This window comes from Schistocerca gregaria, chromosome 8 (genome assembly GCF_023897955.1).
Source record: "Schistocerca gregaria isolate iqSchGreg1 chromosome 8, iqSchGreg1.2, whole genome shotgun sequence".
In the NCBI taxonomy this organism is placed as follows: domain Eukaryota; kingdom Metazoa; phylum Arthropoda; class Insecta; order Orthoptera; family Acrididae; genus Schistocerca; species Schistocerca gregaria.
The window spans coordinates 6,202,160-6,215,000 of NC_064927.1; the positions used below are offsets into that span (position 1 = coordinate 6,202,160).

The 12,841-nt window shown below is 44.2% G+C and overlaps 3 non-coding genes across 3 annotated transcripts; all 3 read right to left on the minus strand.

The window, feature by feature from the left end:
• Window positions 1–6,266: 6,266 nt before the first annotated feature.
• Window positions 6,267–6,339, minus strand: Trnak-cuu (transfer RNA lysine (anticodon CUU)). The gene has a single exon. It is a non-coding gene; the product is annotated as a tRNA-Lys (tRNA).
• A 1,432-nt stretch (window positions 6,340–7,771) lies between these two features.
• Trnak-cuu (transfer RNA lysine (anticodon CUU)) lies at window positions 7,772–7,844 on the minus strand. The gene has a single exon. It is a non-coding gene; the product is annotated as a tRNA-Lys (tRNA).
• A 1,466-nt stretch (window positions 7,845–9,310) lies between these two features.
• Window positions 9,311–9,383, minus strand: Trnak-cuu (transfer RNA lysine (anticodon CUU)). Its single transcript has one exon. It is a non-coding gene; the product is annotated as a tRNA-Lys (tRNA).
• Between the last annotated feature and the right edge of the window lie 3,458 nt (window positions 9,384–12,841).

A 12,841-nucleotide genomic window follows, 5' to 3' on the forward strand; every position in this document is an offset into this window, starting at 1 on the left:
AGCAACGAGTCCAAACTTTGCTCTGACAAAGTTAAAGAGGTACAAATTAAAGTAGATACTTGTCAGAAAAACATTGAGAAAGTAAAAGAAACCTGTACCGAAATTCGTGGTGCAGTGGAACAAAGATGTTCTGCCAGGATAGAAGCAGTAGAGTCACAAGTAGAGGAATTAAATACTAACATTGCTAACCTAGAAAATAGAGTAACCTCTGTTAATTCTAGTCATTCTACTGTACAGCATGTGACTTCAGTTGACGCCGCTTTTATAGGGTGTCGACAGTTTTTGCGCTTTGATCCTGATAAGTACATTCACCCTCTTGAATTTTGGAATGACTTTGAGGATGTTCTCCCCAACACTTGGTCAGAAAGAGAAAAAATTTCATTTATAAGAAGTCATTTGTCAGGTGATGCTTTGCGATGGTCAGCGGATGTAATGATCAAATGTAAAACTTTATCTGAATTTAAGTCTGCATTTCTCAACGAATACTGGTCACATAACAAACAAAATGATGTGTTAAGGGAATTCTGGAGTGGTAAGAAGTTTTTCCCAGGGCGTGAATCAGTAAAGGATTTCGCTAGGAAGTGGGTTTCAAGACTGTCACATTTGACAGAAAAGATGAAGCCAGATATGATCATTATGGGTTTAGAAGGTAAGCTGCCGTGGTACTGGCAGAAGAGGATCATTTCCGCCCCTAGAGATAATATAGACAAATTTATTGAATATCTGGAAAGAGTGGAAAGAGTAGCTGCTGCTGAGGAGCAGGTGCAGCAGAATAACAAATCTTCTAACAATCACGTACAAAATAATGGAAACGTGAACGTTAGAAATATGGAAGTTAGGCACACCAAAACAAACTATCGAAACCAAAGCCGTGGCAGAGGAAGAGGGGGTAGATACTCACCACGCTTTCGTAACAACTACTATGACGAAAGTGGAGAAGTAAATACTATGCCATTAAGACAAGAAGGGAGTCATGATGCTACTATATCTAGTGGTGTCACAGATGAACACAACAGGCCGCGTGTGGGAAACTAAATCCCGTCTATGAGGAAACTGGCGCTCACCAGGCGGTAACAGTAACACAGCCAGTAACGGAAACACAGACAATCAGCCAACATACACAGACAGACAACATGGATGACGAAATAAATACAGATAATACCAGTGATGTGTTAAGCCACTCTCACAAAACAGTGGATAGTATTTTGGATACACTAGAAAAATGGGTCAAGGAAGAACAGGAACTCAAGGTAGATAATGGGGAAGAAATAGATAATGGGTTTGAGTCTGATGGGAATAATGATGAAGTAAAAGCTTACATCTTCGATGAAAATGGCAATCTAAAAGCTGAAGTAGAAGTAGCAGAAGTAGAATCAGTACTGCAAAACTTTAGAGAGGAGGAAATGATGAATGAAGGGGGTAGAAATAGTAACGAGGTGAAAGAATCTAGTAGCTGTGTAAACGTGCCACAAATGGTTGAAGGTGACGACATTCTTATGAACAGCAATATTGCGCAGGGACGCAGTTGCTCAGAGGTAGAGGATAGTTTGGCTGATGTGCAGCAAACAAAAGTAGAAAAAGTCGTCAGATGCTTCGATTTAAAGTTAGTGGACAGATTAGAGAAAGCAGCTAAGATTATAGAGCATGATGAGCCCCAGGATGTAAATGTAAATGTAATTGCAACTGATCAGAATTACTTTAGCTGGAAGAACATAGAACGAGATTTATTAGACGAGGTGTGTGAGCAACCTGTTCAATGTAAAATAACTCACCCTGTTATCAAAGTAAACATATCAGGAGTCACTGTGCGTTGTCTGCTTGACAGTGGCAGTGAAGCAAGTGCTTTATCACAAACATTTTTTGACACCATACCCAATAAAGAGAAGTTAACAGTTATGAAAGTAAGTGGCTTAAAGATTATAGGTGCTACTGGAAAAGTCTCTAGACCAGTTCAACACGAAGCTTTGATACCCATTGGTATAAATGACGAGTAATAGATCATCCTTGTTTGATTGTGCTAGGCTTAAGTGTTGATATGTTGATTGGTACTGATTTCTTATCAAAGTACCAGGGAAAGATCAATTTTGATCAGAACAACTTAATTTTAACTTTACCTGACTCTAAAGTGATAAGAGAGTCTTTTATAGGAAGTCATATAGGCGGTAGTAATGAAACTTGGGAACTGCCTATTAGAGTAATAAAGAATAAAGGATACTTGCAGGAAAATTTGGTTTTCAGTGAGAATGAGGAAAGTGCTAAGGTTGAAGAGAGACACATCCTAAAGGAATTTAAAATTAACAGTAATTAATTACTGTAGGGAGTCTGCCACTCTTTGGCGGATACACGGTTTGGCGTACCGTGCAGTCCCAGCTGGGTGAAACTTTATTTCCTTTTCAAGTTTCATTCCCTTCTTCTGGTCTATCATAACAGGTAAGAATCACATATGTCTTCATGTTGTATATATGCTATTAGGTTTTAAGTATTCTTAGTAAGGATCTACCTAGTGAATGGCAAAACAAAAGTCTGAGTACCAATAAGAGGCAAACATGGCTAAAATAAATAAATTAAAATATTTCATGTAATTGTAAAGGGTTAGAAACTACAACTAAGAGAGACACTTTGCAGTATACGAAGTACGGTATGAATATGAATAATCCATGAGATTATGCAGGAGGTAGTATGTTGCTAGAAATAAGGTTGTCTGAAGGAAAACAGCGTAAGAAGGTAATGCTCATAGAGGCAAGCAATGGCGTTTTAGAATTAAATAAATGGAGATGTGTGGAAGTGGTGTGAGGATCGCACCAAATATATAGAAACAGGACGTCAATAGGCTGACAAAAGGAAAAGGGAGAAAGAAGTGGAGAAATGAAGTATTTTGAATCTGGAAGAAAAGGGAGAAAATGAATAAGGTGAAGAAGTGAAGTAAGTAAATTGAAGTAAATGATGTAGGATTAAAGAATAATTCCCTCACGTCTCGTGAAATGGTGAAAAACGCTAAATCTTGCTTGAGGCAAATAAATAGTTAAACAGACAACAGAAACACACAAATATTGGAAAATGCAGAAATTTGGAATCGGTATACTGAAAATAACTAATTTCTTTAGTAATTCATACAATAAAGCAAAGTGCTGGTCAGCAAATGACTTCTTTGATGAACTAATCCATACGATAATTAAGCCAGAGTACATTAAAACTAAAAGGTTACTCAATTTTCTAAGTTGAAGCAAGATCTTAATATATTAATTTGCTAAAAGAATTTTCACTATTTAGGAACCTAAAAGATTATTTATGAAAGAAGAAAGTAGGAGCTATTGTATCAGATACGACTTAGTGCTAAATGTCTTTCTGACAACTTCACAATTAGTAAAATAATGCCAGAATATAAACTATAAAATGTACTTTGTCCTACCTTAGATATAAGTTGAAAACAGAAACTTAGACTGTATTGTCTGTTTCTCAGGGACATGCAGGCTGCATGAATGACTGACAACAAGCGGTAGGGAGATTGGAAGTAGAGACGCAAACCACAGTGAATACAATTTCCTCCCACAATTTTGTCAATCAGTGAAATTAAATGAGTGTTACAATAGGACACCCACCACAGTGCCGAGTATTATAGTAAAAGAAAAATGTGAGTGCGTTGCAGTGATAAAAGTCGTGTGTATTTTCTTTTTCAGGAAGAGACTGATTTTAAAGAAAAAAAAATAACTATTTTGTAACCATTGAAAAATTTATATTTCCATGTAAATGTATGTAAATAATTTGTGAATGTCTTCTGTACTAGGTTTTCTATGTGTATATGAGTATGGTTATTTTGTGTATGTAGTAATAAGGAATTTCCTAAGAAGAAGCAACTTAAGTTGAAAGAGGTATACTAAAGTAATCCATCGCTTGTTTGTTCTTTTAGAAATTTAATTTTGTTCAAAAATAGATTTTCACGAAAATTAAAAAGGGGGTGATGAAGCAAAGCAAGCGCTGTATCATGTATAAGATACAGAGGCGAGCGAGTGCACGGGACTTACCCTAGTTCACTGCTAGTAGCGTCACGTCATCGTAACGCGCCTGCATATAGTATTGCACCACATTTAACATAAAAGTAAAAATTAAGATTTGTGTGTAAAACTTTGTTAATGTATAGTTCTATGTAATAATGTTTCAGGTAACAAATCTTAATGTTATAAAATTAGTAGTTTACGTAAAATTCACGTTTTGAAAGAAAAATAGGAGGCGCTAAATAATGACGCTAGGAAGCCAAAATTTGGTGAGAAGGTGCAGTAAGAAGTCATTAATGAGTGGTGCTGGTTTCCAAAACCATAAAACTAAAATTGACTCCAGAATCCGCGTTTTTCGGAAAAATCAGAGGCGCGAAATAATAGAGCTACAATATTGAAAATTGGTAGGATGCTTCAGTTCACCCTAATAATAATAATGGAAATACCACAATCAGTTACCTCTTCTAGTTTTTTAGTAATTTAGTAAAAACTACTTTTGTGAGTAAAATGTACATAAGCATTATAGATTAAGTACTTTAAATTTTAATGATAAAACAAATTCTTTAAGACCAATGATCAGATAGGACAATTAACAAAGCTACACCAAGTTTTAGTCTTGTAGCATAATTAACAGCTGATACAAGTCTTGATAAAGCTATGGTTCAGAGGTAACAATCTACCGTTAGTTCCATTGTAAAAATTCTAGAGAGTAAAGTTTTAATTTTAGCGGGCTGAGATTTTCTACGTGCTTCTGTACTGCTCAGATGTATGTATACAAAAATTGAGAAGTTTGTAAAGCTATTATTAAATGTGATATTTAAGATTATGTGCCTGAGATAGCGGTCATTTGGAGGCCGCAGGCATCTGCATATGAACGGAAAGAACAAATGCTCTCTTGGCGGTACGTGCCGGAGCTATATAAAAAAGAGCGGCAGAGGCAGTAGGAAGCTCACTCCGCATTAGACCAACGCCTAGTCCACGCGAGCTTAACGTCCGATCGCGCCTCGCCTCGGGTGACGTCATAGCGGGCTGTGACATGCGCGTACTTAGCAATGTAAACGGACATTGAAAATCGCGAGGACTGTACACCGTCCTGGATCGTTTAGACTTCGGTAACAAACTGTTATTGTGCCGTCCGTGTGAAGTATAATTCCGCGTGGCAAGTGGTGACTAACTCCACTTTTAAGGCGAGCATTAATCTTTTTTTTTTAACATTATTGCGAACTATTAATAGAGCACCGTTAGTTAGAGTAATGAACTATTCGGGAGGAACTTGCTGTAGAAGTCGCCTCTGAACTATTAAACGATTGGCTGAATTAACAATATTTAATGTCTTTAGCATTTTCAGAAGTTTCGAGTAATTTGTGTGAGCCTTTTTAGATAATAAAATCTTGTTTGGAACTTTAAATTTTATTGAAGCAGCCCTAATCCCGTGAAGAACTAGGGATATTTTTCGTTTAGCTGGGCTGTACAGGAATGTGGCCGTGCAGACTGGGAACTAAGGTCAGTAAGTTTCCCTTCGCTTTCTGACTGGCCACCAAATTAGTTGCCAGGCTCGCGTGATTTAAGGTGGCAATGTTCAACTTTCATTCAACATTAAACAACGACTTCTTCGCCGTCCCACATATGTTGCATCGGCAATAGTCTGTTACGTGAAATGAACATTCAAACAACTCATTCGAAAACTTCTTCGCCGCCCCACACCACCTTATGCTGAACCGCTTTGGCAAAGGCTTTATCTGCGCCATTCGCCTTAATCACATCTGAGAGTAATTCTTAATAAAAGGCATGTCGCTAATTGTTCGTCATCACAGATACTGTTTGCTATACGGCCACGACGCGCAACTGATTTCCAAAATTCGACTTCTTCCTTTGAGGATGGTACTCACGACCCTTGGTTTACTAGTCCAGTGCTCTACCACTGAGCTAAAGAGACGCGGCCTAGCGGTACTTTTGCGTACTTCGTCCTTACGGTCGTCTGGATCATCAGACTTCAGCTGACAACACTTCATATTACCGACTAATATTTGCAGCTATGGCGACCCTTTACTGCATGGCTACACATCTGACACGTAACCGATGTCCTCTCCAAACAACAACACTTGCATTTCAGAACATGTCTTTCACACATGTCTACAAAATCACCTTCACCTTCAAATACAGTTTCCTTGCGACTGACAGAGACGTAGGCAAAGTTTAAAGTTGCTATTTCCATTACATCACGTTAATCAGAAAAACGGTAATTTACATCTGCAGCGGAACAAAATTCCGTTTCGCCCAGCGTGGGGCTCGAACCCACGACCCTGAGATTAAGAGTCTCATGGTCTACCGACTGAGCTAGCCGGGCTGCTTCGTTGAATATTTGCCGGGCAGCACGTCACACAGTACTCGTTTGGGTTGGGTGGTCCCATACAGAATCTCTCCATGCTGCCTAATGTTTTCCTAATGTCACACTCGTCACGTACTTCACTTTTATTTCATAATCATTTCTGAGAGGTAAGGAATTGCATGACAACCTGCAGAGCTAGTGGCGTCAAAATTAACACTCATACTTGATGTGACTCAAAAGGCGAACGAGTTACTTTCCGACGTTGTTTTAGATATGCAAGTGCCAGTGGAAACTCGCGGTGGCGGCACTCTGCCGACCATTTCGCTAGTTAACACCGGTCTTGTAGTGTGTGTTTCAAGCTCAAGAGCATCTCCAAGCAGAAAATGGTCAACAGCAACATTCAGACGGTTTCGTACTGCTCAAATGCTACATTAAAACGGTATGTTTCTTTTTCAGAACTGATAAAATACGAGCGTGACAGCATTCGAACCTGTAATCTTCAGATCCGAAGTCCGACGCCTTATCTATTAGGCCACACAGTCACTGACGACCAAGTGCAACTTGTATATGACTCATCTAGAAACGCTCACACCCCTGATAATTTGTGTTTTCGTTCTACACAGCCGCTGCCCTTGCTCTTTCCCACCCATTCGTTACATTCAACCTCTTACGTGACCGACCAAATATAGACTGGGAAACAAGACCACACACTTCGTGCATACGGAATCGAAGGCAGGGCGTGCCTCGCCGCATTTGCCACGATGGCCATTTGCTACTTCTGCAGAAGCGGCGGCGGCGACGACGACGACGACGACGACCGCGAGAGGCTCTGACATGTGTGAGTAATACATCTATAAAATGTAATTCAGACTGCCTCGTCCCACCTTATGCTGAACCGCTTTGCAAAGGCTTTATTTGCGCCATTCGCCTTAATCACATCTGAGAGTAATTCTTAATAAAAGGCATGTCGCTAATTGTTCGTCATCACAGATACTGATTGCTATACGGCCACGACGCGCAACTGATTTCCAAAATTCGACTTCTTCCTTTGAGGATGGTACTCACGACCCTTGGTTTACTAGTCCAGTGCTCTACCACTGAGCTAAAGAGACGCGGCCTAGCGGTACTTTTGCGTACTTCGTCCTTCCGATCGTCTGGATCATCAGACTTCAGCTGACAACACTTCATATTACCGACTAATATTTGCAGCTATGGCGACCCTTTACTGCTTGGCTACACATCTGACACGTAACCGATGTCCTCTCCAAACAACAACACTTGCATTTCAGAACATGTCTTTCACACATGTCTACAAAATCACCTTCACCTTCAAATACAGTTTCCTTGCGACTGACAGAGACGTAGGCAAAGTTTAAAGTTGCTATTTCCATTACATCACGTTAATCAGAAAAACGGTAATTTACATCTGCAGCGGAACAAAATTCCGTTTCGCCCAGCGTGGGGCTCGAACCCACGACCCTGAGATTAAGAGTGTCATGCTCTACCGACTGAGCTAGCCGGGCTGCTTCGGTGAATATTTGCCGGGCAGCACGTCACACAGTACTCGTTTGGGTTGGGTGGTCCCATACAGAATCTCTCCATGCTGCCTAATGTTTTCCTAATGTCACACTCATCACGTACTTCACTTTTATTTTATAATCATTTCTGAGAGGTAAGGAATTACATGACAACCTGCAGAGCTAGTGGCGTCAAAATTAACACTCATACTTGATGTGACTCAAAAGGCGAACGAGTTACTTTCCGACGTTGTTTTAGATGTGCAAGTGCCAGTGGAAACTCGCGGTGACGGCACTCTGCCGACCATTTCGCTAGTTAACACCGGTCTTGTAGTGTGTGTTTCAAGCTCAAGAGCATCTCCAAGCAGAAAATGGTCAACAGCAACATTCAGACGGTTTCGTACTGCTCAAATGCTACATTAAAACGGTATGTTTCTTTTTCAGAACTGATAAAACACGAGCGTGACAGCATTCGAACCTGTAATCTTCAGATCCGAAGTCCGACGCCTTATCTATTAGGCCACACAGTCACTGACGACCAAGTGCAACTTGTATAAGACTCATCTCGAAACGCTCACACCCCTGATAATTTGTGTTTTCGTTCTACACAGCCGCTGCCCTTGCTCTTTCCCACCCATTCGTTACATTCAACCTCTTACGTGACCGACCAAATATAGACTGGGAAACAAGACCACACACTTCGTGCATACGGAATCGAAGGCAGGGCGTGCCTCGCCGCATTTGCCACGATGGCCATTTGCTACTTCTGCAGAAGCGGCGGCGACGACGACGACGACGACGACGACGACGACGACGACGACGACGACGACGACGACGACCGCGAGAGGCTCTGACATATGTGAGAAATACATCTATAAAATATAATTCAGACTGCCTCGTCCCACCTTATGCTGAACCGCTTTGGCAAAGGCTTTATCTGCGCCATTCGCCTTAATCACATCTGAGAGTAATTCTTAATAAAATTCATGTCGCTAATTGTTCGTCATCACAGATACTGTTTGCTATACGGCCACGACGCGCAACTGATTTCCAAAATTCGACTTCTTCCTTTGAGGATGGAACTCACGACCCTTGGTTTACTAGTCCAGTGCTCTACCACTGAGCTAAAGAGGCGCGGCCTAGCGGTACTTTTGCGTACTTCGTCCTTACGGTCGTCTGGATCATCAGACTTCAGCTGACAACACTTCATATTACCGACTAATATTTGCAGCTATGGCGACCCATTACTGCTTGGCTACACATCTGACACGAAACCGATGTCCTCTCCAAACAACAACACTTGCATTTCAGAACATGTCTTTCACACATGTCTACAAAATCACCTTCACATGCAAATATAGTTTCCTTGCGACTGACTGAGACGTAGGCAAAGTTTAAAGTTGCTATTTCCATTACATCACGTTAATCAGAAAAACGGTAATTTACATCTGCAGCGGAACAAAATTCCGTTTCGCCCAGCGTGGGGCTCGAACCCACGACCCTGAGATTAAGAGTCTCATGCTCTACCGACTGAGCTAGCCGGGCTGCTTCCGTGAATATTTGCCGGGCAGCACGTCACACAGTTCTCGTTTGGGTTGGGTGGTCCCATACAGAATCTCTCCATGCTGCCTAATGTTTTCCTAATGTCACACTCATCACGTACTTCACTTTTATTTCATAATCATTTCTGAGAGGTAAGGAATTGCATGACAACCTGCAGAGCTAGTGGCGTCAAAATTAACACTCATACTTGATGTGACTCAAAAGGCGAACGAGTTACTTTCCGACGTTGTTTTAGATGTGCAAGTGCCAGTGGAAACTCGCGGTGACGGCACTCTGCCGACCATTTCGCTAGTTAACACCGGTCTTGTAGTGTGTGTTTCAAGCTCAAGAGCATCTCCAAGCAGAAAATGGTCAACAGCAACATTCAGACGGTTTCGTACTGCTCAAATGCTACATTAAAACGGTATGTTTCTTTTTCAGAACTGATAAAACACGAGCGTGACAGCATTCGAACCTGTAATCTTCAGATCCGAAGTCCGACGCCTTATCTATTAGGCCACACAGTCACTGACGACCAAGTGCAACTTGTATAAGACTCATCTCGAAACGCTCACACCCCTGATAATTTGTGTTTTCGTTCTACACAGCCGCTGCCCTTGCTCTTTCCCACCCATTCGTTACATTCAACCTCTTACGTGACCGAACAAATATCGACTGGGAAACAAGACCACACACTTTGTGCATACGGAATCGAAGGCAGGGCGTGCCTCGCCGCATTTGCCACGATGGCCATTTGCTACTTCTGCAGAAGCGGCGGCGGCGACGACCGCGAGAGGCTCTGACATGTGTGAGTAATACATCTATAAAACGTAATTCAGACTGCCTCGTCCCACCTTATGCTGAACCGCTTTTTTTTTTTTTTTTTTTTTCCTTTATTGTGATTTTAATACCTGTGACAAACAGGTAGGCCGGCAGCGGACCAAGTATGCCGCTCTTCGGCCTCAGAGTATACACAGAACAGAGATGAGTGAGATATAAAAACAATCAAGACGGCGGGGTACAAACAGTAGACAAAACAGAGTTAAAACGGAGTCGGTCACGTGCGTAGCACAATGGATAAAAGCGGAGAAACACGGTGCACAAACGCAGATGGCAGATGGCCACACGTGAACCAGCGGAGCACAAACGACGAAACACAAACACACTGCAGGAGAGTCGAGGCACAAACACATGCGATGGTCTTCGGCGTAGGACGATGAAAGTAACTGATGGAAGACAGCAGAGTCGTGGCCTGCCAAGGGGAAAAGGTGTGGGGAAGAGGAGAGAGAGGGGGAGGGGAAGATGCCAGTGGAGGAGAGGGATGGAGGAGAAGGGGGAGGGTAGGGGGAGTGGAAGCCCAAGGAGAAAGGGGAGGGGAGGGAGGGAGAGAAGGGAGAGAGGGAGCCCACAGGAAAAGGAGAGGAGAGGGAAGGTAAGGCTCAAAGTTGGTAGGAGGGGTAGATGGAGGGGAGGAGGGCATCATCAGGGAGGGGGAGTTGACGGAAGCCACCGAGGGAGAGGGTGTGGAGGGTGTAAAGATGGAGAGCAGGTGGGATATAGGAATGCAGGCGCGGCAGCGGGTTGGGGTGGGAGAGGATGGGAGAGACAAGAGGGTGTGGAGGATCAAGCTTGCGGGAGGTGTAGAGGATCCGTAACCGTTCGAGGAAAAGGAGGAGGTGCGGGAAGGGAATCAGGTCATAGAGGATCCGCGTGGGGGAAGGGAGACGGATGCGATAGGCGAGGCGGAGCGCATGGCGTTCTAGGATCTGAATGGACTTGTAGAAGGTAGGAGGGGCAGAGATCCAGGCGGGATGAGCATAGCAAAGGATAGGACGGATGAGGGACTTGTAGGTGTAGAGGATGGTGGAAGGGTCCAGACCCCATGTACGGCCAGAAAGGAGCTTAAGGAGGCGGAGGCGGGAGCGTGCCTTGGCTTGGATCGTCCGGAGATGTGGGTTCCAGGAGAGGCGACGGTCGAGGGTGACACCAAGGTACTTGAGAGTAGGTGTGAGGGTGATGGGACGGCCATAAATAGTAAGATAGAAATCAAGGAGACGGAAGGAACGAGTGGTTTTGCCTACAATGATCGCCTGGGTCTTGGAAGGATTGACCTTGAGCAACCACTGGTTACACCAAGTGGTGAACCGGTCAAGATAGGATTGGAGAAGGTGCTGGGAGCGTTGCAGGGTGGGAGCGAGGGCAAGGAAGGCAGTGTCATCGGCGTACTGGAGAAGGTGTAGGGGAGGTGCAGGTGGAGGCATGTCTGCCGTGTAAAGGAGGTAGAGAAGAGGGGAAAGGACGGAACCTTGGGGCACACCGGCGGAGGGGTAGAAGGTGTAGGAATCAGTGTTGTGGATGGTGACATAGGAAGGACGGTGGGAAAGGAAGGAAGCGACCAGACGGACATAGTTGAGAGGAAGAGCAAAGGTTTGGAGCTTGAAAAGGAGACCGGAATGCCACACACGGTCATATGCGCGTTCGAGGTCGAGGGAAAGGAAGATGGCGGAACGACGGGAATTGAGTTGTTCGGAGAGGAGGTGAGTGAGGTGAAGGAGGAGGTCATCGGCTGAGAAGGACGGCCGAAAGCCACATTGGGTAGGGGGGAGGAGGCGGTGTTGGTGAAGGTGCTTGTGTAGGCGGCGGGTAAGAATGGATTCCAGGACCTTGCTGAAGACCGAGGTAAGGCTGATGGGACGGTAGGAGGAGACAGCGGAAGGCGGTTTGTCGGGCTTGAGGAACATCAGGATCCGGGAGGTTTTCCACAGGTCGGGGTAGTAGCCGGTGGACAGGACCACATTGTAGAGCCTGGCCAATGTGGAGAGGAAGGAGGCAGGAGCTTCACGGAGGTGACGGTAAGTAACACGATCGTGACCGGGAGCAGTGTTGCGTTTAGGGCGAAGTGTAGCAATGATATCTTGAGTGGTGATTGGGGTATTTAGTTCTGTGTGTGTGATGTTGTCCAAGTACTGGAAGCCAGGAGCAAGCGGGGGGACAGAGGTATCAGTTCGATCACGGACATCAGGAAAGAGGGAATAATCGAACTGGGGATCGTCAGGGATGGTAAGGATATCGGAGAGGTAGGAGGCGAAATGGTTGGCCTTACTAAGGGCATCAGGGAAGGGGTGGTCATCATGAAGGAGAGGGTAGTAGGGAGAGGGTTTAGATCCGGTAAGGCGGCGGAAGGCTGACCAGTACTTGGACGAGTTGATAGGTAAGGTGGCATTAAGACGGGTGCATGTCTGTCGCCAGTCCCGGCGTTTCTTTGCCGTGAGTAAGTTCCTGATGTGTCGCTGTAGTTGCCGGTGGCGTCGTAGTGTGTCCTGGTCACGTGTGTGAAGGAAGGCACGGTAGAGCCGGCGGGATTCACGCAGGAGAAGGACGGCCTGTGGGGGTAAGGTGGGGCGGTGCGGATGGATGGCAATGGTAGGGACGTGGGCCTCCACGGCCTCAGACAAGGTCCG